This window comes from Pogona vitticeps, chromosome 2, assembly GCF_051106095.1.
Source record: "Pogona vitticeps strain Pit_001003342236 chromosome 2, PviZW2.1, whole genome shotgun sequence".
In the NCBI taxonomy this organism is placed as follows: domain Eukaryota; kingdom Metazoa; phylum Chordata; class Lepidosauria; order Squamata; family Agamidae; genus Pogona; species Pogona vitticeps.
Genome location: NC_135784.1, coordinates 2,840,469 through 2,867,744, shown reverse-complemented (window position 1 = coordinate 2,867,744; position 27,276 = coordinate 2,840,469). Strand labels below are relative to the sequence as shown.

The following is a 27,276-nucleotide window of genomic DNA, read 5'->3' as shown; positions in this document are numbered from 1 at the left end:
CACCCTCAAGACCTGTTTTACTACTGAGCCCATCCTACATTATCCGGATCCCCAGCTTCCGTTTACAGTGGAAACAGATGCCTCCAGTGTTGCCCTGGGGGCAATACTGTCCCAGCGGGAGGACCCTTCACAGCCACTACGACCCTGTGCATTCTACTCCCGGCAGTTCACGCCCCCAGAGCGTAACTACACCATTTGGGAGCAAGAACTTTTGGCCATCAAAACGGCGTTCGATGTTTGGAGGCATTACCTCGAAGGAGCCCGTCAACCAGTCCAGGTTTTGACGGATCATCGAAACCTGGAACACTTACAGACAGCTCGACACCTCAACCAACGCCAAATCCGATGGAGTCTTTTTTTTCTCCCGGTTCGACTTCCCGCATACCCAGAATCGGAAAGCTGACGCTTTGTCCCGCAAACCAGAATACGCTGTTTCAGCTTATGAAGAAACCCTGATTTCACCAATCCTGCCTCCCTCAGTCTTTGTCGCCGTAACCACTTGCTCCCTGGCCAACGAGATTCGAGCTAGCCAAGCTCAAGATTCCTGGGCCAAGCAACGCCTGCAGGAACTTCAAGAGGGCTCAGATGGTGACTTTACCAACCGCCAGGGCTTCCTACTACATCGTGGACGTGTATATATCCCTCCGGGGCCCCTCCGAGCTCAGGTCCTCCATCTGACCCATGACTCCCCTCCTGCAGGACATTTTGGTCAACATAAAACCCTGCACTTACTCACAAGAGAGTTCTGGTGGCCCCAGGTTCAAGCTGACGTCGCCCAGTATGTTGGATCCTGTGAGGTTTGCCATCGAGCCAAGGATGTACCAGCTAAACCTGCAGGTCTATTGCAACCTTTACCCGTACCAGCCGGCCCTTGGGACACAGTCTCCTTGGACTTCATCACAGATCTCCCGCAGTCACAAGGGTATACCTGTATCCTAGTGATTGTAGATCTGCTTACCAAGATGGCTCATTTTGTCCCATGTTCCAAACCTCCCACAGCTCCTGACACCGCTCAACTCTATCTCCAGCATGTTTTCTGTTTACATGGTCTCCCGATGCACCTCATCTCTGATCGTGGTTCCCAGTTCACTTCCTGGTTCTGGAAAGCCTTGCACTCCAGTTTGGGCACCCAGGTGCACTTGTCATCTGCCTATCATCCACAAACAGATGGACAGACCGAGAGAACAAATGCCACCCTGGAACAGTATCTTCGTTGTTACACGTGTTACCACCAAGACAATTGTGCTACCCTGCTACCTCTGGCGGAATTCGCTTACAACAATGCAAAACATACATCCACTGAACAGACACCCTTAGAAGCTAACTATGGGTACTATTCTCATTTTTTTCCAGCTACTCTACCCTCGACCATGGTTCCTGCTCCAGATGACCACATACGAGAGCTGCAGGCTATTCAAGATTTGCTCAGAGAATAGCTTCAGCAGGCTAAAGAAGCCTATAAAACAGCGGCTGACCGGAAGTGACAAGATGGGCCACCTCTCAAACCAGGAGACCAGGTCTGGCTTTCTACCTGTCATCTTCGCCGACCTGGCCAAACCCGTAAGTTGGACCCTCGGTTTATAGGACCCTATGAGATAACAGAACAAATCAACCCTGTTGCTTTCCGGCTACGACTTCCAGATGCAGTGGTGCCTCGCATAGCGAGGTTAATCCGTTCCGGATCAAACCTTCGCTATAGCGAAACATCGCTGAACGGGACAGGAAAAGCCATTGGAACGCATTAAACATCATTTAATGCATTCCAAAAGGCTCCTTTACTAACCGTTCAGCGAGGTTTCCTATGGCTGGCAGCCATTTTCACGCCCTCGTTAAGAGAGGGGAGGGCGCGAAAACGCTGTGCGCGGCCATTACGGAGCTTCCGGCGGCCATTTTGTCCGCCGAACAGCTGATCGTCGGGCTTCATTTTGCGAAGATCGGTAAGCGAAACACTTACCGATCTTCGTAAAGCGATTTTCGCCCTATCTAAATGATGTTGAGCGATCGCATTAGCGATCCAAAAAAAGGATCGCTATGCGATTTCGTCGTTATACGGTGCGCTCGTTAAGCGAGGCACCACTGTACTCTCCATGTCCACCCGGTCTTCCATCGATCCCTCCTTGTTCCTGTCTCAGCTCCAGATCCTGCTTGACCTTTGCCCCCGGCTCCACCTCCACCTGTCTTGGTCGATGGCGCAGAAGAATATGAGGTCCATCAGCTGCTAGACTTTGGCTTTGGACTGCATCTCGTAATGCAGCTCATTATGAGCTTCCAGGTCCTTTCTCCATTTGTGCTCTAGCCGTCTCCTGACCCGCTTCAGCGCCTGGAGGTCCTGATTAAACCAGGGCACCAGGCGGTCTCTGCGGTGGAAAGGGCATTTAGGAGTGATCATGTCTACAGCCCTAGCCGCGGCGGCGAACCAGCCGTCAACCAGAGCCTCGACAGGAGTGCCAGCCAGGTCAGCCATAACACCTCTCATGGCTTCCTGGAATCCAGTCAGATCCAGTAGCCTTCGATGATGGACCATGACAATGGGTCCCTGCTCCCTGCAAGGGGGGAGAGCCATTTTAAGGTGGTGGTCCGACCATGACAAGGGTACCGACTCAAGGTCAGTCACCATCGGACCACTCTCGCTCCCATTAGTGGAAAAAACCAAGTCAAGTGTATCGCCGCCACGTGGGTGGGGCCGATGACATGTTGGGACATGTTCAAGAAGGCCATGGTCTCCAAGAACTCAAGAGCTGGTCTGGAAGTCTGCCACCGCATGCACGTTGAAATCCCCCCAAACCAAAAGCTTCGGGGAACCCAACAGTGCCACGGAGACAAAGTCCACCAGCTCCGGTAGGGAAATGGCTGGGTCGCGGGGAGCATGGTAGCCCAGCAAGATCCCAATACCATCCCTGGCCCCAATCGACACGTGGAGGGCCTCAAGACCCAGCTTTACCACTGAGGAGCGCCTAGCAACCTCCAAGCTGGATTTGTGGATTATGGCTACTCCCCCCGACCCTCCAGTCTACCCTGGTGTTGGACAGCATAACCGGGCGGACAGATGAGTGCTGGGGGGCCCCCCCTCTCCGCCAATCCATGTTTCAGTTATACAATCCTGCTCCAAGATGAGGTCATGAATTACTTGGGTCTTGTTGGATACAGACCTGGCATTCAACAGCACCAGGCGTAGAGTGGAGGGCTGACTGGTCTGGCTATCTTGATTCTGGGGGTTGGTCACTGTCTCAGAACAATGCACAGCTTTTAGGCATCTGTCCATCGTTCTACTAACATGAGCAGGGATGGTCCCAACGCCATATCTCCCCCTACCCATGACCACAGAGATGTTTAGGAGCCCCTCGCTTGGGGGGCAGGCCTTCAATTCCATGAGAAAGAAGAAAAGAAAGAGGGAGGAAAAAGGAAGAGGAAAGGGGGTTAGAAGAAAACGTATAAACTTAAGAAAATTAATATAAAGGTACTGGCTTTATGGGCTTTTCTGGCTTATTCTCTCTGTCTCCGCCCCCCCACCGCATGGTTAAATTGGGACTTCCCAGGAGAGCTTTCCTCCATTTCCTCAGGAAGTTTTGTCTAGGAAGGAAGCAGAGGTACTGGCTTTATGGGCTTTTCTGGCTTATTCTCTCTGTCTCCGCCCCCCCACCGCATGGTTAAATGGGACTTCCCAGGAGAGCTTTCCTCCATTTCCTCAGGAAGTTTTGTCTAGGAAGGAAGCAGAGGTACTGGCTTTATGGGCTTTTCTGGCTTATTCTCTCTGTCTCCGCCCCCCCACCGCATGGTTAAATTGGGACTTCCCAGGAGAGCTTTCCTCCATTTCCTCAGGAAGTTTTGTCTAGGAAGGAAGCAGAGGTACTGGCTTTATGGGCTTTTCTGGCTTATTCTCTCTGTCTCCGCCCCCCCACCGCATGGTTAAATTGGGACTTCCCAGGAGAGCTTTCCTCCATTTCCTCAGGAAGTTTTGTCTAGGAAGGAAGCAGAGGTACTGGCTTTATGGGCTTTTCTGGCTTATTCTCTCTGTCTCCGCCCCCCCACCGCATGGTTAAATTGGGACTTCCCAGGACCGTGCGCCTAACGGTGCGCGAAACTGTCAAATACTCCTATTCTATCTACGATCCCATCTTCGTCCTTAACATGGTAGATATGCATGGCCTGTGGGAAAGTGGAGTTTTAGCTTTGAAGGAGGCTGAGCAGGAGAGCGTGTCAAATGGCGTGCTAAATCTTCAAATCCTATCTTTACCAAAATTTGATACATTGGAATGACAACAAACATAGAACACTTCCACACTATTAGAGAGGAGGCCGGGTAGGTGGGGCTCGTCAGCCCTGGAAGGCAGCCCATCTAGGAGAAGGAAAACTCTGACTTCAAACCTCCACTGCCTTGTGGCTATATCCACTTATGGAAAGGGCTTCAGGAGATAACCTCGAGGCAAAATCCAGAGCCGGAGTCCCGGAGGCAGTTTATATCATTCCGCCAACTCCTGCGACGTCACTGGAACCAATTGTACTGGCTCTTGCCTTTCCACTGGACAATTTCAGTGACGTGGAGAGGGGGGATTTGCTGCTTGGGTAACAGCCTATCCTCCATACTATTTTACCCAGGCTTCATGCTCTGGAGAGGACACTCCAGCTTCGCATACAGCGTCGAAACAACACGGGAAGTAGCAGTTACCGGTTATAAGTCCTTGCTCAATTGGCATAGAGCATGACGCCAGGGGCTACTTCTGACGGTGGGAGAGGTCATTACACCTCACCAGGTAGATACCGCCCGCCTTAAGCTGGGCAGCCCCCAGCCAGTAAGGTGCTACCTCGCCACGGTCTGTTAACTTCACGGGGTGCGTGGGGTTTAGGGTCAAACCCGACAAGCAGATCGATAACTGTGCACCATGCAAAAATCGTAAGAAAACGCCTGCCCTAAAGCTGGGCACCTGGAATGTACGGACAATGACCCCTGGCTTTCCTGACTACGGCTTTCCTAACGACCTGCAAGAAATAGACGATGTGCGCAAGACAGCTGTCATTGACATGGAACTGAGTAGACTGCAGATGGACATTGTTGCCCTGCAAGAGACAAGATTGCCAGACTCGGGATCTGTCAAGGAAAAAAACTTCTCATTCTTCTGGCAGGGAAAACCATCGAATGAGACCAGGGAATATGGTGTTGGCTTTGCAGTCAGAAATACTCTCCTGAGATGCATTGTTCCACCTACTGTGGGGAGTGAAAGAATCCTGTCTCTGCAGCTCCACTCATCAGCAGGACCAGTAACCCTCATTAGTGCATATGCACCAACACTGTCATCCACTCCAGAAGTGAAAGACAAATTCTATGACGATCTGGCAGCTGCTATCAAAAAAGTCCCTGAAAGAGAGGCACTGTTCATTCTTGGAGACTTTAACGCTAGAGTTGGTGCTGATCATAATTCTTGGCCCACGTGTCTAGGTCGTTTTGGCATTGGAAAGATGAATGAAAATGGCCAGCGCTTGCTGGAGCTTTGCTGCCATTATGGTCTTTGCGTCAGCAACACATTCTTTAACACGAAGCTGCAACACAGAGTTTCCTGGAGACATCCAAGATCCAAGCATTGGCATCAGCTCGATCTAATCCTCACTAGACGTTCTAGCCTTCCTAGTATTACGATCACACGCAGTTACCAGAGTGCTGATTGTGATACTGATCACTCCCTGGTGTGTAGTAGAGTAAAACTGCGAACAAAGAGAGTATATCACACGAAAAAGGAAGGAAGACCACGTATTGACATCAGCAAGACTCGCGATCAAAGAAAAGTGAAAGAATTTGCCCAAGCACTTGAGGAAGCCCTTCCAGGTCTGGCTACTGCAAATGCACCTGAACGATGGGAACACTTCAAGAACACTGTCTATAACACCGCCTTGTCCACCTTTGACAAGAAGACCAGAAAGGTGGCTGACTGGTTCGAAGCCCATTCAGAGGAGTTAATGCCAGCCATCGAGGTTAAGAGAAGAGCACTAGCAGCATACAAAGCCTGTCCTAGCGAGTACAACTTGCAAGCTCTTCGAGCTGCTCGCAGCCAAGTCCAACAGGCTGCCAGGAGATGCTCCAACGACTATTGGCTCCAGCTCAGCTCTCATATAGTTAGCAGCGGACACAGGTAACATCAAAGGAATGTATGACGGTATCAAGCAGGCCTTAGGTCCAATACAGAAGAAATCTGCTCCCTTGAAGTCTGCTACAGGTGCGCTCATCCAGGACCGAGCACAGCAGATGGAACGCTGGGTACAGCACTACTCTGAGCTATATTCCAGAGAGAATGTAGTAACCGAAGAAGCATTAAATAACATTGAGTGCCTACCTGTCTTGGAAGAGCTGGACAGCGAACCAACCCTAGCAGAAATAAAAGCGGCCTTGGACTCCCTTGCCTCCGGCAAGGCACCTGGAAAGGATAACATCCCTGCTGAAGTGCTGAAATGCTGTAAGGAGATCATCACCACTGAACTGTACGAAATCTTTTGTCTCTGCTGGAGGGAAGGTGGAGTACCACAGGACATGAAGGATGCAAACATTGTCACATTGTACAAGAACAAAGGAGACAGGGGTGACTGCAATAACTACCGTGGCATCTCTCTTCTTAGCGTTGTAGGGAAGCTGCTTGCCCGTGTTGTTCTGAAGAGGCTCCAGGTGCTTGCAGACAGAGTCTATCCAGAATCACAATGCGGATTTCGAGCTAATAGATCCACCACTGACATGGTATTCTCCCTCCGACAGCTGCAGGAGAAATGCAGGGAACAACAACAGCCGCTCTTAGTGGCCTTCATAGACCTTACAAAAGCATTTGATCTGGTTAGCAGGGATGGCCTTTTTAAAATACTTCCCAAGATTGGATATCCACCTCGTCTCCTTAACATCATCAGATCTTTCCATGAGGGAATGAAAGGCACTGTAGTTTTTGACGGCTCAACATCAGACCCCTTTGACATCCGAAGCGGAGTGAAACAGGGCTGTGTCCTCGCACCAACACTTTTTGGGATCTTTTTTGCTGTCATGCTGAAGCATGCCTTTGGAACTGCAACCGAGGGTGTCTATCTCCGGACTAGATCAGACGGAAAGCTCTTTAATCTCTCCAGATTGAGAGCGAAGACCAAAGTCCAACTGAAATGCATGCGGCACTTCCTCTTCGCAGATGATGCAGCCATCGTTGCCCACTCTGCTGAAGACCTCCAACAACTCATGAATCGTTTCAGCAAGGCCTGCCAAGACTTTGGACTAACAATCAGCCTGAAGAAAACACAAGTCATGGGCCAGGGCATGGACTCACCTCCTTCCATTACCATCTCTACACAAGAATTGGAGGTTGTTCATGACTTTGTGTACCTTGGCTCAACCATCTCTGACACCCTCTCTCTGGATGTCGAGCTGGATAAACGCATTGGCAAAGCAGCCACCATGTTCTCTAGACTCACAAAGAGAGTATGGCTCAATAAGAAGCTGACGACACATACAAAGATCCAAGTCTATAGAGCCTGTGTCCTAAGTACACTCCTGTACTGCAGCGAGTCCTGGACCCTTTGTGCACGGCAGGAGAGGAAGCTGAACACGTTCCATATGCGTTGCCTCCGACGGATTTTTGGCATCACCTGGCAGGACAAAGTCCCAAATAGAGTAGTCCTAGAACGAGCTGGAATTTTCAGCATGAATACATTGCTGAATCAGCGACGTCTACGTTGGCTTGGGCACGTCGTGAGAATGGCTGATGGTCGGATTCCAAAGGACCTCCTGTATGGAGAATTAGTGCAGGGAAATCGCCCCAGAGGGAGACCACAGCTGCGATACAAGGACGTCTGCAAGCGAGATCTGAAGGCCTTAGGAATAGACCTCAACAGATGGGAAACCCTGACATCTGAGCGTTCAGCCTGGAGGCAGTCACTGCATCGTGGCCTCTCCCAACTTGAAGCGACCCTTGCCCAGCAGGCCGAGGCAAAGAGGAAATCACAAAAGCAGCAAAACCAGAGAGCTGGACAGGGGACAGATTGGATTTGTCTTCAGTGTGGAAGGGATTGTCACTCTCGAATTGGCCTCCTCAGCCACACTAGACGCTGTTCCAAGTCCTCCATACAGAGCACGCTACCATAGTCTTTCGAGACTGAAGGATGCCTAACTTTATTTATTTATTTATATCCCACCTATCTGGTCATGTTAGGACCACTCTAGGCGGCTGACAACAAAGGAGTGATACAATAATATAGATATAAAACCCTTTTACATAACAAAAATACAAACAGAATAGGAGAGCTGGGGGGGGGAATACATTATAATTAAAATAAAAAATATGTATATAGATTAATTACAAGTCCCACAATTGCTATCCCCCATGTGCATCCCAGTGCTGGCTTTCTCCACCACATGGCCTAGTTTTTAATATCAAGGGCGGCACCGGTTTCCAGTCTTCATTTAGGGGACAGAGCTCCTGGATCTCAGTTTTCAGTTCAGGGTTCCCACTGTTAAGCGTGGGCAGGGGCAGGGACGCCAAGTACCAAGTTGAAGAAGGCTCAGTCCCTACCATCCCCAGCCCTTGTAGATTGATTAGGGCAGCGTCCCATCAGTTCTTCTTTTGTAAGACGGTTGTATTTACAAGTATTTACAGGCAGGCATCACATCAGCATGGCAGGAACTCTTTACACAAACGGACATAGTGGATAGCAGCAAATGGTGAAGAAGGAAGAGGAAGATACAAAGACACTGTTCACTTATATACATATACATGGCTTCTCTAGTCCAATCAGAAGACACATGACTTCATCTTCTTCACCTGGTGTCTTCTTATTTCCAGACATTGCATCATCTTCGGAGTGACTCAGCATACACATCTGTGCACAATGGCAGCTCGTTAATAATACACTTATCCAGGTTCAGGCCTATAAAATTTCTATATTCTGACATTATTGAGAGACTTTCCGAACGTGCAGATAGGAGGAGGTTTATTACCTGAACCACATCGTTTCTACAAGAAAAAGGGCGAACTGGATCCCTTAGAATGGATGCTTGTGGTGTACCCACGCAATCAACATGGGGGCAGGAGGGTGATCTGTCCCAGTCTCTCTTTACTCCATCAACCACGCAAGGGGGATTGGGCACGTCACCCTTGCTGTGGAACAATTTGCGCAGTGAGGAGCACTCCACTGAGACCAATGACTGATCAGGAGTGCTTTGAACCGGCCCCTCTATAAGGAGTGATTGGAAGACGCCCGATGTGCGAGTTAAAAATTATAAGGTTTTGCCAGAGCTGAGTTTGTTGGACCCGTTCGATGCAGTTGAGTTAAGTGATTTGAATAATAAAAAGACACATGTTAAAAGTTCAAAACTGCCTCTGGGTCTCTTTCCTGCCCAAACCCATGGCACCCCCCCCCCGGCTCGAGACGAATCTGTTTACAATATCAGGTGGTGGAATTAAGGAATTTTCCAGAAAATTTAAAAAAGTTCAAAAATATATTAAAAAGTAAAGAGATAAGTAGATTAAAAGATTGGACAGAGAAGATAAGAGATAAAGAAGATATAAAAATGGTGTTATAGGAGGAGAGGGGATTTCATGGTTAAATATAATTCAATTAGAAAGGTGGACAAGGGAATGGAACACTAAAAAAGGGAAAGGTAGAAAAATGACAAAATTTGAAGAGATTATAGAAAAAAATATTAAAAGTAGAGGAAAAGACATAAAGAAAAGGAACTGTAACCCAAATATATACATTATTAATGCAAGCTTAACAGGATAAAAAAGGATTAAAAACTCAATGGCAAAATGATTTGGATAAAGAAGAAATAGGTGAGGAATGGGATAAAATATGGATCAGAGAATTATGAAGAACATGTCAGTAAGGTTGGCTGGGAGTCGCTTCACAGGCTACAAAACAAAGCGAAGAAAACCGAACCAAAGGGAAGGGAAGAAGATGGGAGGTTCCTCAGTCCTCTGCAGGTGGTGGGGCAGAGAATAACAGGTCAGGTCCAGGCCATCTCTGTGGCCTCTCTGCCCCTCAAGAGCGGCTACGGGAGACCCTGCCCTGCTTTCCTCTCCGGATAAAAAAAGGTTTTTCCAGCAATACCACCAGGAAGCCCCCCCCCAACACAGAGGGAAAGTGAGAGGGAGAGAGAGAGAGAGAGAAAAAATCCCTCCACCCACCCACCCCAAACCCCTTCCTGTAGTGGATCATCAGCCTGGGATCTGGTCGGGAGGGGGATCTGGTGGGCCCTTCCCTCTCCTGGATCCAGAGCCATGGAACCAAGTTCTTCTGAAGAGTCCCATTGAAACAACAGAGAGGGAGGGGGATCCAGAAGAGGCTCAGGAGGGCAAGGCAGGCATGGGGGGAGCCCCATTACAGCCAGCTGACACCCTCTTCTCCCCCATAGCCCAATTTCTGGGACCCCTCATGTCCCCCCTTTGCAGCCCCCTCCCTTCCTCCCTCCCTCCCCCCAAGGACAAGGAGCCTTAAAGTAACTTTTCCAAGCCTCAGGAAAAGGGGGGGGTCAGGTGGAGGTTGTTGTATGGAGGAAGGAGCAATGGGGGAGAAAGAGCACAGGGGGAAAGATCTCCCTCTTTTCCCCCCCTCTGCCACCCCCCCAAAAGGCAGCCTGCAAGATCTGGGGTAGGGGTCTCCTCACAGGAAAGCCACAAACTCGGGCAGGAGGGAGGGGGGGATCGAGACCCAACCCAGACTTCCCATCTGTCTCACCCCTCCAGGAGGAAGAGGATCGGGAGGAAAACCAAATAGGCGCCTCCCCCTCCCCCACCCTTTGCAAGGCCTTCACGCCTTGCAGACCGAGCGGGAGGAGGGTCCCAATCCGGGGTGGGTGGGTGGGTGGGGAGGGTTTGTTTGCTTGTTAGCCCCCCTCCTGTCCGTGTCTTGTAATTTCACTTTCCGGTTCCCGCCACAAAAGGTAACCTGGAAGTACAATCCTATCTTTTTCAGTAAGCCAGGTTTCCTACAGCACAATCACATCCTATTCCAAAAGCAAACCTGGGAAGTCCTCCTCATGGAAGAGTTGGGAGTCCCTGCAGGAACGAGCACACCCCCCCAAAAAAAACCCAGAAATAATTTGCCCAGTAAAGTCTAACATTTGCTGTCTAAGTTTTTTTCTTGGAGACTTTAATGCTAGAGTTGGTGCTGATCACAATTCTTGGCCCACTTGTCTAGGCCGTTTTGGCATTGGAAAGATGAACGAAAATGGCCAACGCTTACTGGAGTTTTGCTGTTACTATGGTCTCTGTGTCAGCAACACATTCTTTAATACGAAGCTGCAACACAGAGTTTCCTGGAGACATCCAAGATCCAAGCATTGGCATCAGCTCGATTTGATCCTCACTAGACGTTCTAGCCTTCCTAGTGTTACGATCACACGCAGCTACCAGAGTGCTGATTGCGATACTGATCACTCCCTGGTGTGTAGTAGAGTAAAACTGCGAACAAAGAAATTGTATCACATGAAAAAGGAAGGAAGACCACGTATTGACATCAACAAGACTCGCGATCAAAGAAAAGTGAAGGAATTTGCCCAAGCACTCGAGGAAACCCTTCCAGGTCCAGCAAATGTAAATGCACCTGAACGATGGGAACACTTCAAGAACACTGTCTACAACACCGCCTTGTCCACCTTCAGCAAGAAGACCAGAAAGATGGCTGACTGGTTCGAAGCCCATTCGGAGGAGTTAATGCCAGCCATTGAGGATAAGAGAAGAGCACTAGCAGCATACAAAGCCTGTCCTAGAGAGTACAACCTGCAAGCTCTTCGAGCCGCTCGTAGCCAAGTCCAACAGGCTGCCAGGAGATGCTCCAATGACTACTGGCTTCAGCTTTCCTCTCAGATACAGATAGCAGCGGACACAGGTAACATCAAAGGAATGTATGATGGTATCAAGCAGGCCTTGAAGTCTACTACAGGTGCTCCCTTGAAGTCTACTACAGGTGTGATCATCCAGGACCGAGCACAGCAGATGGAACACTGGGTGCAGCACTACTCCGAGCTATATTCCAGAAAGAATGTAGTTATAACGACCCTTATTTACTTCATTCAGTTCCTAAGAAGCTGTAATAAAGTAATTAGAGAAGCACAAGTAGGGATTTGATAAACAAACAAAGCAATCCCCTCTCTCTGCTGTCCGTCAGCCCAAATACAAACAGTTAGGAGCTTTACTCTTGTCTGTTTCAAAAAGCCCACTTGATTTTAAATAACACAACACAGACATATAAGATTTTAATTGGTTGGGCTGAATCATCCATTAATTAGGTAGCGTAAATTCAGTACTCAAAATGCATTCGGTTTGGTCAGGAAAGAACATAATTTTAAACTGTCAAATAGACAGAAGTATTTATTAAAGAATTAAATCAACATAACTCTAATATAATATAAATAGATATTTGTACAATTTTTTACTCTAAGCAGTTTCCCTCCCCTTCATTGCATTTCTCTAGAAAAATACTTAAACACATTCTCTAAATTAAAAAAAAAATTATTATCTCACGTCCTTGAATACATCTGGTAAAGCACAGAAGTTTTTTAGTTGTAGGGATATTTCAGCAACGACTATAAAATCAATCATGTAAATGTTTCTTCAGTCCATCATAAATCTCCATCTTGTCTTCTTCCTCTCAGCAGTAAAAAAAAAAAAAAACGAACTCTCTCCTTGCTGTTTTTTTTTTTAAACTGTCTTTTTATCTAGGGAAACTCCCACTCCCTTCAGCCAGCTATATTTTTTTTCCAGTTACCAGATAAGCAATGTGCAGAAAAAACTAGGTGAAAGTTCTTGCTGCCTAACTTAATTCCTCACACGCCCCCCGAAATTACACAGAAATTCAGATTAGTCTACTTATCTAATTTATAGTAATTTGATACAAGGAATTAAGAAAATATAAAACATGTTATATATCAAAACTCTACTACAAAAGTATATATGAAATAATGAAACACTACATTCTATGAAATTACATCAGATATCTAAGTCAACGCTCAGTGTTGCATGAGTTTTCTTCTTCATACATTCTAGAAAGACTATCTGCTACTATATTTAATTTTCCTGGAATATGTTGGATATTAAAATCAAAATCTTGTAATGCCAAACTCCATCTTAACAATTTTTGGTTATGAGATTTCATACTTTGTAACCACACTAAAGCTCGGTGATCGGTTTGAAGCGTGAATTTGCGCCCCCATAAATACGGTCTCAAAAGATTCAATGCCCAAAAAACTGAAAGTGCCTCTTTTTCAGGAATAGCATAGTGTTTCTCGCGTTCCAGAAGTTTTCTAGAGAAATAGGATATCGGATAAAGGTTTTCATCTTCTCCTTGTTGTAATAAAACAGCTCCTAGACCTAATTCAGATGCATCAGTTTGTAATACGAAAGGTTTGTTGAAATCAGGAGATTTCAAAATAGGCGCATCAACAATTTTAGCTTTTAAGGCATCAAAAGCCTTTTGACATTCAGGAGTCCATTTTACTTTGACAGGTTCTCTTTTTCTAGTTAGCTCTGTCAAAGGTGCTGCCAAATTACTAAAATCCGGAATAAATTTTCTGTAGTAGCCAATTAGACCTAGAAACGAGCGTACTTGTTTCTTAGTTTTAGGAATAGGCCAATCATTGATAGCTTGAACTTTTGCTTGTATAGTTTGAATTTCTCCTTGCCCAATCAAATGTCCTAAATACATGACTTTTCCCTGCATCCATTGACATTTACTGGCTTTTACTGTTAGTCCTGCTTGTTGAAGTCTGGACAAAACAGTTTCAATGTGTGCCAAATGAGATTCAAAATCATTACTAAAAATCGCAACATCGTCAAGATAAGCATTAGCATAAGGTAAACCTTGCAAAAGTTTATCAATCATCCTTTGAAATGAAGCACCTGCATTTTTCAAACCAAATGGCATTCTGCGGAACCGGAAAGTTCCCACATGTGTGATGAAAGCGGTCTTATCTCGTGATTCTTCTGCCATATCTAATTGCCAATAAGCATTCTTTAGGTCAAGGATACTTATAAATTTAGCCTTAGCAAGGTGTTCAATCAAATCATCCATTCTAGGCAAAGGGTAAGGATCCGATTTGGTAACACTGTTCAACTTCCTATAATCAACACAAAATCTCACTTCTTCTTGAATTTCACCTGTAGCAGTCTTTTTAGGGACTAGTACCACAGGTGAAGTCCAAGTAGGGCTGATTGCCTCTTCAATAACTCCTAGAGATAACATCTTTTGAATCTCTTGCTCAATTTGTTTAGCATGATTACCAATTGCTCTGTATGGGCTCGACCGTATAGGTTGAGCATCACTATCTGTAGTGATTTCATGACTGACTAAATTTGTGTAACCTGGTTTGTCTGAGAACACATCTTGATGTCGTTCCAGGACCTGGTACAACTGATCCTTCTGATCTTGATTACCTGTTAAGATAATATTATCAGACCAATCACCCGCATCTTGCAATTCTGACAACATATCAATTGGTTCATTGGAAGAATGGAAATATTCAGCATGATATTGAAAAACCATTGCAGATCTATCTTTGTAACGTTTCAGTCTATTAACATGGTAAAGAACAGGTTTCTTTTTAGAATCCAGCATTTTAACAAGATAATTAACATCTCCAAATCTTTGAACAATTTCTCCTGGACCTTCCCAGACCACTTCTAATTTAGAAGGTCTGAGCGGGTTCAGTACTAACACCAAATCACCCACTGCAAATTCTCTGTGTCGGGATTTCTTGTCATGATAGTATTTCTGTTCAGCTTGAGCATTCATCAAGTTGTCTCTAGCTAACTCTTGAACAGCTAAAAGTTTCTCTTGAAGTTGTCGGACGAATTCTGCAACTGGTACTGAACTAGATTTGACTGCACCTTCCCATTCGGATTTCAGGATATCCAAAGGTCCTTGAAGATTTCTTCCAAATACCAACTCGCTCGGGGAAAATCCACCTAGTGAAGAATGAGCGGAACTTCTATAGGCAAATAAAGCAAAAGGCAAGAGTTCGTCCCAAATGTTCCCATACTCTTGGGTCATCGTCTTGATCATACGAAGTAAAGTCTGTTGACCTCTTTCCACCATTCCGTGTGATTGAGGATGATGAGAAGTACTGAAGCTAAGGGTGATACCACTTATTTCGCAGATTTTCTTCATGAGTTCACTAGTGAAAGCTCCTGCTTGATCGCAAATGATTTTGGATGGAACACCAATACGTGAGCATAAGTCCACGATGATTCTAGCTATGGTGGTAGCTGACAAGTTGCTGATTGCATAAGCTTCAATCCATCTGCTTGCAGAACAAATGAAAGTGATGATGTACTTCTTCTTGGTCTTAGTAGGGATGAATGGTCCTAACACATCCATTTGTAGATACTTGAACACTTGGTCGGGTATCTCCATAACTTGCACTTCAGCCTTGGTTTGGTCTGTTTGGTGTCCTACTCTTTGGCAAACATCACAGGAACCAACATATTCCTTTACGGCTTTGGAAAGACCAGGCCAGTAAAAATGTTGAGAAATTCTCTTGAGTGTCTTTCTCATACCTTGGTGTCCACTGGAAGGATGATCGTGTGCCATTTCAAGAATTCTCAGTCTATAATCTGAGGGCACTACTAACTGTCGCACGGGTTGAGCTGCCATAAAATCCTTGGGATAGTACTCACGGTATAACAGTCCATTTTCTCCCCATAGAAAGTATGCTGACTGTTGGACAGGCTGTTGAGCGTATTCGTTTGCACGGGTTCTTAAAGATGCTAAAGAGGGATCATTAAGTTGCTTTTGTCTAAAGACCTCCGATCCTTTAGGAACGATTTCTTCTATTCCGGCCTCAATTGTAGTTGAATCATCAGATTCGGTCTCAAAGAGCTGTTGCGGTGTAGACTCTTCTCCTTGAATATCATCAGGAGTAGGCTCTTCCTCTGGAATATCATCTGGAAATACTTGATCTTGTTCATATTCTGAATCTTGTTCCTCATCTGGCTCATAACTTTGATCTGGCTCCTCCTCTTCTGGTTCTAAGTCTAGTTCTTCTATTGGTTCAACTTCTCGCATCTTCTTGCTCTGGGATCGGGTAACTACTTGAATTACAGGTGGACCTTGGCTTTGTATTTCGTCCAACACAGCGAGATCATTTCCTAGAAGAAAGTCAGGTTTCCCCTCATGGGTCAAAATATGTTTTACTCCAGTCCAGGACTTGTATGTAATTTTCAGATACGCGACAGGAATATGTTTTAGCTCCTCTCCTTCGCTTGCATAGGTTCTTATGGGGCATCTCAAGTTATACAAGACCAAAGCTGGATCAAGAAACTGACGGCTTATTGAAGAAAGTTCAGCTCCAGAATCTCTGAAAGCACATAAAGCTACATCTCCGGATGGTGTATGCAAAAAAACAGTCTCGGTGAACTTCCTTATAGTCCAGTTCCTTTGGTAATCTGGTATTATGGTGTCAGGATCCAAAATAGAGTATTTTTGTCCATCAGCAGTTTCTCCGATGTAGTCTGAGGTTACAGAATCCATTCGTAAGTTCAAAACACGAGGTACACCATAATTAATTTTGGCTTGAGCCCCATTAGCTTGAGTTGAGGTTCTAGTTGCTCTTCCACCCTCTTGACTATGTGAATGTCGAATGCTTGACTGGAAGGGTACTGATGATGTAGTACTGTGAATATGGTCTTGAACAGTTCCTATTGACTCTATACTCGTATAAGCCATCTTAGGAGCACTAGGTCTGCCTTTGGGTTGTACTGGAGCAGATGTTCTTCTCCCAGGCTCTTTCTCCTGTTTAACCGGAATGTTTAACTTTGGACAGTCTCTTCTCAAATGAGAACCACCACACTCGAAACATTTGAGAGGTGGTCTTGTCTGTCCCGGAGCTATACTCTTACGTGTATCTTCTGTCCTTCGTCTGGGATCTTGCTCAAAAGACTCTCTAGTTTGAAATGAACTCTGTTTCCTGGGGAACGCTGATGCAGTCTTCGGCCTAACCATCGGGTCAGGTCGTTTGAAGGAAAGTAACTCATCGGTTCTTAAGGCCAATTCTTGCAGATCCTTGAACCTCTTCTGCATCAAGACACTTCTGATCTCTGCAGGTACTAAAGAAAGAAAATGTTCTTGGTACATCAGTGTTCTCATGTCTTGGAAAGTACTGGCGCCTACTGAGTCTAGCCATTGATCCCCAAGTTTTTCTAACCTATCAGCCATTGCAGAGTAGCACTCATTAGGTTGTTTTTTCAGTTTCCTGAAATTTTGTCTCAAAATTTCTGGAGTGTATCCAAATTTTCGTTTGATATATTCACGAAAAATCTCCCACTCGACGTCCTCATTAGGTACAGTTGCCACAATCTCAGCAAGAAGTCCACTACATTGTGTACGAATCAAAGGTATGTACCATTTCTGAGGGATCTTCAAATCTTGGCAAACTTTCTCATACAAAGATAGGAATGATAACACGTCCATACCCTCGTGATAAAAAGGTAGGTTATTTCTGTTCACACTGGCAATCGATTTGTCATATTCCTCTTTTCGCTTCCTTTCCTTTTCCATTTGCTGGAGTTTTGCTTCTCTGTACTGTTTGGACAACCTTAACTCCAATTCTCTGATTCTCTTCTCTTGATTTTGGTTAGCAATAAAACTAGCAAACATCTTGGATAGTTTGTCAATTGGGTCTAATTCTTCATCCAGTTGGGATGCTGCTGCTGCTGCTGCTGCTGCTTCTTCATCATCTAACCTTACTTCTTCTCCTCTTTGGTCTTCAATAGCTTGATCTTCTTGAACTCCAGCCATCATCTCACTTAGTTGCAACCGTTTGCTTACTGGAGATAGATGAGCTGCACTTTCTGTATCAGCTTCGTAAGAATCTGAAATGTCATGCTGCAATAATGTCTGAAGACCACCAGGTGTCACTTCGACATCTCCTCGGAGCAATGTACCCCGTAGACCACGAGATGTCGCCCTTCTCCTTCTCTCTGATGCCAAAAAAGATGCAAAACTGTCCATGTGCTTTAAAAATGAAATTAGCACATAGGGAAAAAAAAATCACTGCAGAAATGCTTGTGAAGTTCAAGGAATTCACTCAGAGAAAAATGTACATTTAATAAGCCAATTTAACTTTAAAAACGTTCTTTCCTACCAAACTCCTGCATGGCTAATGTTTTTATCAAAGAAAACCCATTAGCTTTTCACTTACTCACACAGCTATGCTTTAAGCAGACACTGCTTTTAATGCCATAAATCAAATATATAGTAGGCTAACGTCTTACTTTTACGATCGTTGCCTAGCTATAAATCTTCAAACTGTTGCCAGCAAAAATAAACAAAGCACGTGTTTCATCCCACCGCTGCCACCATATAACGACCCTTATTTACTTCATTCAGTTCCTAAGAAGCTGTAATAAAGTAATTAGAGAAGCACAAGTAGGGATTTGATAAACAAACAAAGCAATCCCCTCTCTCTGCTGTCCGTCAGCCCAAATACAAACAGTTAGGAGCTTTACTCTTGTCTGTTTCAAAAAGCCCACTTGATTTTAAATAACACAACACAGACATATAAGATTTTAATTGGTTGGGCTGAATCATCCATTAATTAGGTAGCGTAAATTCAGTACTCAAAATGCATTCGGTTTGGTCAGGAAAGAACATAATTTTAAACTGTCAAATAGACAGAAGTATTTATAAAAGAATTAAATCAACATAACTCTAATATAATATAAATAGATATTTGTACAATTTTTTACTCTAAGCAGTTTCCCTCCCCTTCATTGCATTTCTCTAGAAAAATACTTAAACACATTCTCTAAATTAAAAAAAAATTATTATCTCACGTCCTTGAATACATCTGGTAAAGCACAGAAGTTTTTTAGTTGTAGGGATATTTCAGCAACGACTATAAAATCAATCATGTAAATGTTTCTTCAGTCCATCATAAATCTCCATCTTGTCTTCTTCCTCTCAGCAGTAAAAAAAAAAAAACGAACTCTCTCCTTGCTGTTTTTTTTTTTAAACTGTCTTTTTATCTAGGGAAACTCCCACTCCCTTCAGCCAGCTATATTTTTTTTCCAGTTACCAGATAAGCAATGTGCAGAAAAAACTAGGTGAAAGTTCTTGCTGCCTAACTTAATTCCTCACAGTAGTAACCGAAGAAGCATTAAATAACATTGAGTGCCTGCCTGTCTTGGAAGAGCTGGACAGCGAACCAACCCTAGCAGAAATAAATGCGGCCTTGGATTCCCTCACCTCTGGCAAGGCACCTGGAAGGGACAACATCCCTGTTGAAGTGCTGAAATGCGGTAAGGAGATCATCATCACCGAACTGTATGAAATCTTTTGTCTCTGCTGGAGGGAAGGTGGAGTACCACAGGACATGAAGGATGCAAACATTGTCACGTTGTACAAGAACAAAGGTGACAGGGGTGACTGCAATAACTACCGTGGTATCTCTCTTCTTAGCGTTGTAGGGAAGCTGCTTGCCCGTGTTGTGCTGAAGAGGCTCCAGGTGCTTGCAGACAGAGTCTATCCGGAATCACAGTGTGGATTTCGAGCAAATAGATCCACCACTGACATGGTATTCTCCCTCCGACAGTTGCAGGAGAAATGCAGGGAACAACAACAGCCACTCTTAGTGGCCTTCATAGACCTTACAAAAGCATTTGATCTGGTTAGCAGGGATGGCCTTTTTAAAATACTTCCCAAGATTGGATGTCCACCTCGTCTCCTTAACATCATCAGATCCTTCCATGAGGGAATGAAAGGCACTGTAGTTTTTGACGGCTCAACATCAGACCCCTTTGACATCCAAAGTGGAGTGAAACAGGGCTGTGTCCTCGCACCAACACTTTTTGGGATCTTTTTTGCTGTCATGCTGAAGCATGCCTTTGGAACTGCAACAGAAGGTGTCTATCTCCGGACTAGATCAGATGGAAAGCTCTTTAATCTCTCTAGATTGAGAGCAAAGACCAAAGTCCAGCTGAAATGCATGAGGGACTTCCTCTTTGCAGACGATGCAGCCATTGTTGCCCACTCTGCTGAAGACCTCCAACAACTCATGAACCGTTTCAGCAAGGCCTGCCAAGACTTTGGACTAACAATCAGCCTGAAGAAAACACAAGTCATGGGCCAGGGTGTGGACTCACCTCCCTCTATTACCATCTCCACACAAGAATTGGAGGTTGTTCATGACTTTGTGTACCTTGGATCAACCATCTCTGACACCCTCTCTCTAGATGTCGAGCTGGATAAACGCATTGGGAAAGCTGCCACCACGTTCTCTAGACTCACAAAGAGAGTATGGCTCAATAAGAAACTGACAACACATACCAAGATCCAGGTCTATAGAGCCTGTGTCCTGAGCACACTCCTGTACTGCAGCGAGTCCTGGACCCTTTGTGCCCGGCAGGAGAGGAAGCTGAACACCTTCCATATGCGTTGCCTACGACGGATTTTTGGTATCACCTGGCAGGACAGAGTTCCAAATAGAGTAGTCCTAGAACGAGCTGGAATTTTCAGCATGCATACATTACTGAAACAGCAACGTCTACGCTGGCTTGGGCACGTTGTGAGAATGGCTGATGGTCGGATTCCAAAGGATCTCCTATATGGAGAATTAGTGCAGGGAAATAGCCCCAGAGGGAGACCACAGTTGCGATACAAGGATATCTGCAGGCGGGATCTGAAGGCCTTAGGAATAGACCTCAACAGATGGGAAACTCTGACATCTGATCGTTCAGCCTGGAGGCAGGCAGTGCATCACGGCCTCTCCCAATTTGAAGAGACCCTTGTCCAGCAGGCTGAGGCAAAGAGGAAGTCACAAAGGAAGCAAAACCAGGGAGCTGGACAGGGGACAGATTGGATTTGTCTCCAGTGTGGAAGGGATTGTCACTCTCGAATTGGCCTCCTCAGCCACACTAGACGCTGTTCCAAGTCCTCAATACAGAGCACGATACCATAGTCTTTTGAGACTGAAGGATGCCTACTACTACTACTACTACATACTCCTGTTAAACTGGTATCCTGGAATATAGGTGGTCACTAATACTGTGACAAACCTTTCCGTACATAATTGACGTACCATCTGCCAGGCTAATTATTATTCCTGCTTTCATTTTACTTTCAGAAGTGATCCTGGTCAGTGGAAAAGATGATCACGGAAGAGGGAGGCAACCGGTGCTGGATGGGGAGTGAGATCTTCTGGACGTCCAAGCTAGAGAGGCCCCCACAAGGACAAAATGTTGGAGATTTCTCGAAATGAGATCTCTCCAGGTAAGGATCCCTTTGCCACTTGGGCAGATTGTAACTGATATTTCTAACCTGCCACTGTTGACAGAAGTGGCTAAATCTTCAAATCTTCAAAGAAGGTCATAACAAATTAATCTCAAATAATCAAAGACCCACTAGTCAGCCTCAGAGATGTTCTCCAATACGGGCTATTTTTGGAGACAATAATCGTGGAAGAGCACCATTCCCCTCAAGGCCAATCTGGCCAAAATCACCATCTACCCCAAACAGTGGTCTTTTCTGCTCTCGTCACTCCTTGTTTCCATCGCAGCCATCCTTTTATTTTCCCATTACCGACTCAAACACTGGCTTTTCCAATCTAAGTCACTACCCATTTTAAGCAGTCCATTTTATCCTCTGGTGCTTATTTATGGGTAAGACCCTTTTTTCAAGATCGTGGTTAATTTCCTGACAGCTGAAATAGTTTCTTATCTTTTTACTCAGAAGACAAAATGTTGCATTTCCAGGATAAAGTAGAAGTTCCCTCTGCCTCTTACAAATACATTTCTTGATTAATATGGCTAATTAAAATAATTGTCCCTCCTTTTCATTGTTCATAACAAAAACAATATAATTTGTCCAGAAAGTAAACAAGGACGTTGATGTGAAGGGTTTATGGAAATGGCAGGCACCCAACCTCCAGTCTAATTCTTACTAAGTCTATCCTACCAATCTTAAAACATAAAACATAGAAAAATTCACAACCTAAGGTTAAGAAAAGGACACTATTTAATTTCTAAAAAAGCATTTCCCAACATTAAAAAAAAGCCACCACAAACAGATAGGTTACAGATTGTATTCTAATTAGCTTATAAATGCTCAAATTCTCACACACTGACAGGATGCATTGCATAACCTCTTCAACAATTACTTTCAGTCAGAATAATTAAATTTCAATCCAAATGTCCTTCCCAATAAAATCATCATCAGAAAAAGTCAGCTCTCTAACAAAATATTTCATTTTGCCCATCGAGATAAACAGTTTTGCTACTCCTGAAAGAAAAAAAGTCACAACGCTGTTCTTCTAGCAGACATCTTCAAACAGTTGCTTCTCTCACGTTTCAATAAGGTTGCCACTGGAACAGTGGGCTCTTTCCACATAGCTGAAGTAGTTTTGGCCTTGGATGTGTTCTTCCCTATAAAGGCCACGGCTGTAGGAGCAGCTCCTTCCACAATCTAAGTGTGATGATATTGAAGGAGAATGGGACTTCTAGAAAATGGAGTCAGGTCTCAAAGTGAAAGGCAGGCATGGGAATGTGGAAAAGGCCGAGAGGCTCATTTCCTTAATTTACAGCCAGGCTGGTAGAGAGTGAATCCTGATGAGAGGCAAGGTTGAAGAGGCCCCAGGGTGGAAGACCGAAAAAATTCCTGACTAATTGGAACGTAGATAACACACCTGCAGCTGAGGCAGAGGGAGCACTTACGCCTCTCTTGAGTTAATTGGTTTACAGCCATGAAGGTGGAGGTCCAAGGAATGGAGAAAAATGAATGATGAGTTAGGTGAGAGAGCACTTTTTTATTAAGAGAAGTTTATGATGGATTGAATGGTACAGAAGGTAGCATGGTAACAAAGAAGGAGATGGTGTTAGCTCCCCTTAGTTCAGCTTTGTAGTGTTTCTTGATTTCATGGGAAGAAGTTGTTTTATTTAACTAATGCAATTCTATGAACATGTCTTTACGCTAATGCTTAGGCAAACAATCTGTTTCTATGAAACTATATTTTCTTAATAACAAATAATTAACTGAGGACTAGTGTCTTGGACCAGCAAGGTTTGCCTAAATCCAGAAGAGTGGGAAAGGTCATTGATTAGCTACCATAGAGAAGTCCTCTTTCAGTGAGCTGTTGTGAGTTCTATAAAATCACAAAGCCCATGTTGAAGTACTTGCAAAGTATTGAGTAAAGTAAAGTGTTCTTTCAGGGTCAGGCTTGTTCTAAGCCTGCACTGCAGAGGTTTGAGGACCTGCCTCAGTAGAAAGCGGTAGATTTGTTGCCTGTGGAATTCTGCCTGAATGTGATATGCTGCTAAGGGAGATTTGAGCATCACACCAAGTATTCATATGGTTTCTCCCCAGGGTGTGAGTCTGTGTCATTTGAACCGCATAGCACTTGAGGAGAAGCATGTCACATTCCCTGGATTGTTCTGCTCCTATGAATTTTTCGATGTGAACAACGCTTATGACTTTGAAGCTCTCTCCATATTCCATGCATTTCTGTGATTTTCTGTGATGTGAGCAAAGAGACCATTGACACTGAGACCTTTTCCACATTCCATGCACTTCTATGCTTTCTATTCCACATGACTTTTTTGATGTATAGTAAGGGTATTGCTCAGACTGAGGCTCTTTCCGCATTCCATAAATTCCTATGGTTTCTCCCCAGTGTGAGTTCCTTGATGTAAACTCAGGGATTTGCTGTGACTGAAGCTTTTTCCACAGTCCATGCCTTTCTATGGTTTCTCCCCAGTGTGAGTCCTTTGATGGGTATGGAGGCCACTGCCATCAGCAAAGCACATTCCACATTCCATGCATTTATATGGTTTCTCCCCAGTGTGAGTTCTTTGATGGTTACTGAGGCTACTGCTGTGACTGAAGCTCTTTCCGCACTCCATGCATTTATAGGGTTTCTCCCCAGTGTGAGTTGTTTGATGTAACCTAAGGTGACCATTCTGACTGAAGCTCTTCCCACATTCCATGCATTTATATGGTTTCTCCCCAGTGTGAGTCCTTTGATGGGTACGGAGGCTACTGCCATCAGCAAAGCACATTCCACATTCCATGCATTTATATGGTTTCTCCCCGGTGTGAGTTCTTTGATGGTAACTGAGGCTACTGCTGTGACTGAAGCTCTTTCCGCACTCCATGCATTTATATGGTTTCTCCCCAGTGTGAGTTCTTTGATGGTTACTGAGGCTACTGCTGTGACTGAAGCTCTTTCCGCACTCCATGCATTTATAGGGTTTCTCCCCAGTGTGAGTTGTTTGATGTATCCTAAGGGGACCATTCTGACTGAAGCTCTTCCCACATTCCATGCATTTATATGGTTTCTCCCCAGTGTGAGTCCTTTTATGGGTATGGAGGCTACTGCCATCAGCAAAGCACATTCCACATTCCATGCATTTATATGGTTTCTCCCCGGTGTGAGTTCTTTGATGGTAACTGAGGCTACTGCTGTGACTGAAGCTCTTTCCGCACTCCATGCTTTTATATGGTTTCTCCCCAGTGTGAGTCCTTTTATGGGTACGGAGGCCACTGCCATCAGCAAAGCACATTCTGCATTCCATGCATTTATATGGTTTCTCCCCTGTGTGAGTTCTTTGATGTGAACTCAGGTTACTGCTCCGACTGAAGCTCTTTCCACATTCCATGCATTTATATGGTTTCTCCCCAGTGTGCGTTCTTTGATGGGAACTGAGGCTACTTCTGTAACTGAAGCTCTTTCCACACTGTTGGCATTTGTATTGTTTCTCGACTTTCAGGGGTTTTTCATGTGAAGTACAATCACTGTGCATTGTGATGCTCCTTTCTATGTCCTTTTTTTCTTCTTGATTTTTTCATGTTATGAGAAGTGCATTAACATTAATAGCAGGAGAAGCTGGAGTTTTCTTTATCTCTCTTTTTTCCTGGCTTCCTTTCTTCCCCTTTCCTCCTTTTATATGTGTAGGGTTTTTTGGTACTTCACACTTGTTTTTTTGTTGTCAATAAAAGAATGACTGGCTCCATAGAATTCCCATTGTCCTCTTCATCACCTGATGGAGAGAAAAAAAGAGATCAAAGAGGAGTGCAATATAAAAAACAAATAGCTTACTTGTTTGGAGGAGTTTAAATCCCCAGGGCCAGATGTACTGCATCCAATGATATCAAAGGAGTTGGCTGAAGAAATTGCAGAACCACTATCTAATATTCTCTTCTCATCAAGGGGGACAAGTGAAGAGCCAGACTGGTGGAAGAGAGCTGACCGTGTCCCTATCTTCAAAAAGGGGAATGAAGGGAACCGAAAACCATTCAGCCTGACATCCATCTCAGGGAAGGTTCTTGAGCAGATTACGGAACAGAGTCTGCAAGAAGATTCAAAACAATGAAGTAAAAACCGAAAGCCAACATAGAAAGACTGAAGGAACTGGGCATATTTGGCTTTGAGAAAAGGAGCTTGAGGGGAGACACATGATTTTTTCTTCATTTCTTTCAATATAGTGGATGGTTGCTACTTTGTATTGGTCTGGTCTCTGTGGTTTGTTATTAGTTTTCTTTTGTTAAGTTCTGTCTAAATATTTTTTTTACCTCATTTGATCCTAGTTTATACTGGTCTTATGTAATTGGAGAACTCCTCTTCACCCTCTGATGGGACAGCTTCCAGCATGAAAGCTAGCCTGTGCCCATCTAAGGGCAAAACGATCCAAAGTCAGCATTTCGACAAGCGACAGAAATGACTGTCAGAGGGTTTCAATCTCAGGGATTGAGTGAAAACCCTGGGCTTGTTGTTCAAGGACATCACGGGAGGTTCTAAGTGGCTCCCCCACTTGACAGTGGTACTGTTGCTAACATCCAGAAACACATGGGAACAGAATGATCTCTTGGGACTTAATCGATTAGATTTCTGAATGGGAAGGACATATGGGATGTCCTGGATTATTATTATTATTAATAATGATAATAATAATGATAATAATAATAATAATAATAATGATAATAATAATAATAATAATAATAATAATAATAATAATAATAATAATAATAATAATAATAATAATAATAATAATAATAATAATAATAATAATAATAATAATAATAATAAAATTTATTGTCATTGTAAGTATATACACAGTATACCATACAACGAAATTCACAGACACCCAGAGACCAGACACATGCACACACATAACATTCCCCAAACACTCCCCACCCACTAGAAGTCCCCCACTAAAAATAAATTTAACTTCCCGAGCATTCTCAGGAAATACAGCCTCTTCTGTGCCTTCTTTATTAGCATGTTGGCATTTATAGTCCATGAGAGGTCCTCTGAGATGTAAGTACCCAGAAATTTAAAACTACCAACTCTCTCCACATCCTCAACATTTATGTACAGTGGTAAATGTACATTTCTCTTCCTCCTAAAATCAATTATGAGTTCTTTAGTTTTTTGATGTTAAGTGTGAGATGATTTTCTTTACACCATAGTATCAATCTTTGTACTTCCTTTCTATAAGCAGACTCATTGTTCTTATTTATGAGTCCCACCACTGTCGTATCATCCGCAAATTTAATAATTGCATTGGTGTTATATAGTGGGGTGCAATCATGTGTGTACAGGGAATAGAGGAAGGGACTTAGCACGCAGCCCTGGGGAGCTCCTGTACTTAGTACCAGGGTAGTAGAATGGTGGGATCCCATCCTTACTGACTGTGGCCTATCTGTCAGAAAATCCTTTATCCACATGCAGATCTCCTGAGGTAATCCCAGGTTGATCATTTTTAAAAACAACCTATTTGGTAGAATGGTGTTAAAAGCAGAGCTATAATCCACAAACAACAGCCTCACATAAGTTCCCTGTTGTTCTAAGTGGCTCAATACAGTATGGAGTACGATGGACACAGCATCATCAGTAGATCTATTTCTCCTGTATGCAAATTGCCATGGATCCAAAGAAGGTGGAAGACTAGCCTTAATGTAATCCAGCACCAATCTCTCAAAACATTTCATAATAACAGATGTTAAAGCTACTGGTCTATAATCATTGGGAGATACCACAGCTGACTGCTTCGGGACTGGCACTATAATAGATGTCTTCAGGCAAGTGGGGACAGAACACTGCAACAAGGATAGATTGAAAATATCTGTAAAAACTCCAGCTAATTCTGCAGCACAGCCCCTAACAACTCGTCCCATGATTCCATCTGGTCCAGCTGCCTTTCGAATATTAATATTCTGGAAAGCGCGTCTCACATCTGAAATCTGCAGTACTAGTGGTTGTCTGTCGATGGTAGATTCTAGTGATGTATTATGGACAGTAGGTGCTGGAATAATGGTTGTTCCTGTTTCCACCTC

General features: G+C 44.4%; 1 protein-coding gene and 1 pseudogene across 4 annotated transcripts in view; both read right to left on the bottom strand.

The window, feature by feature from the left end:
• Positions 1-27,276, bottom strand: part of LOC140703760 (uncharacterized) — a 95,145-nt gene that overhangs the window by 52,310 nt on the left and 15,559 nt on the right. The gene's annotated exons all lie outside the window — the stretch shown is intronic.
• The window catches only part of LOC144587246 (uncharacterized), a 139,694-nt pseudogene continuing 134,363 nt past the window's right edge, over positions 21,946-27,276 (bottom strand). Inside the window, exon 2 of the transcript XR_013542422.1 lies at positions 21,946-24,980. The product of XR_013542422.1 is annotated as an uncharacterized LOC144587246 (transcript). The remainder of the gene's footprint in view (positions 24,981-27,276) is intronic.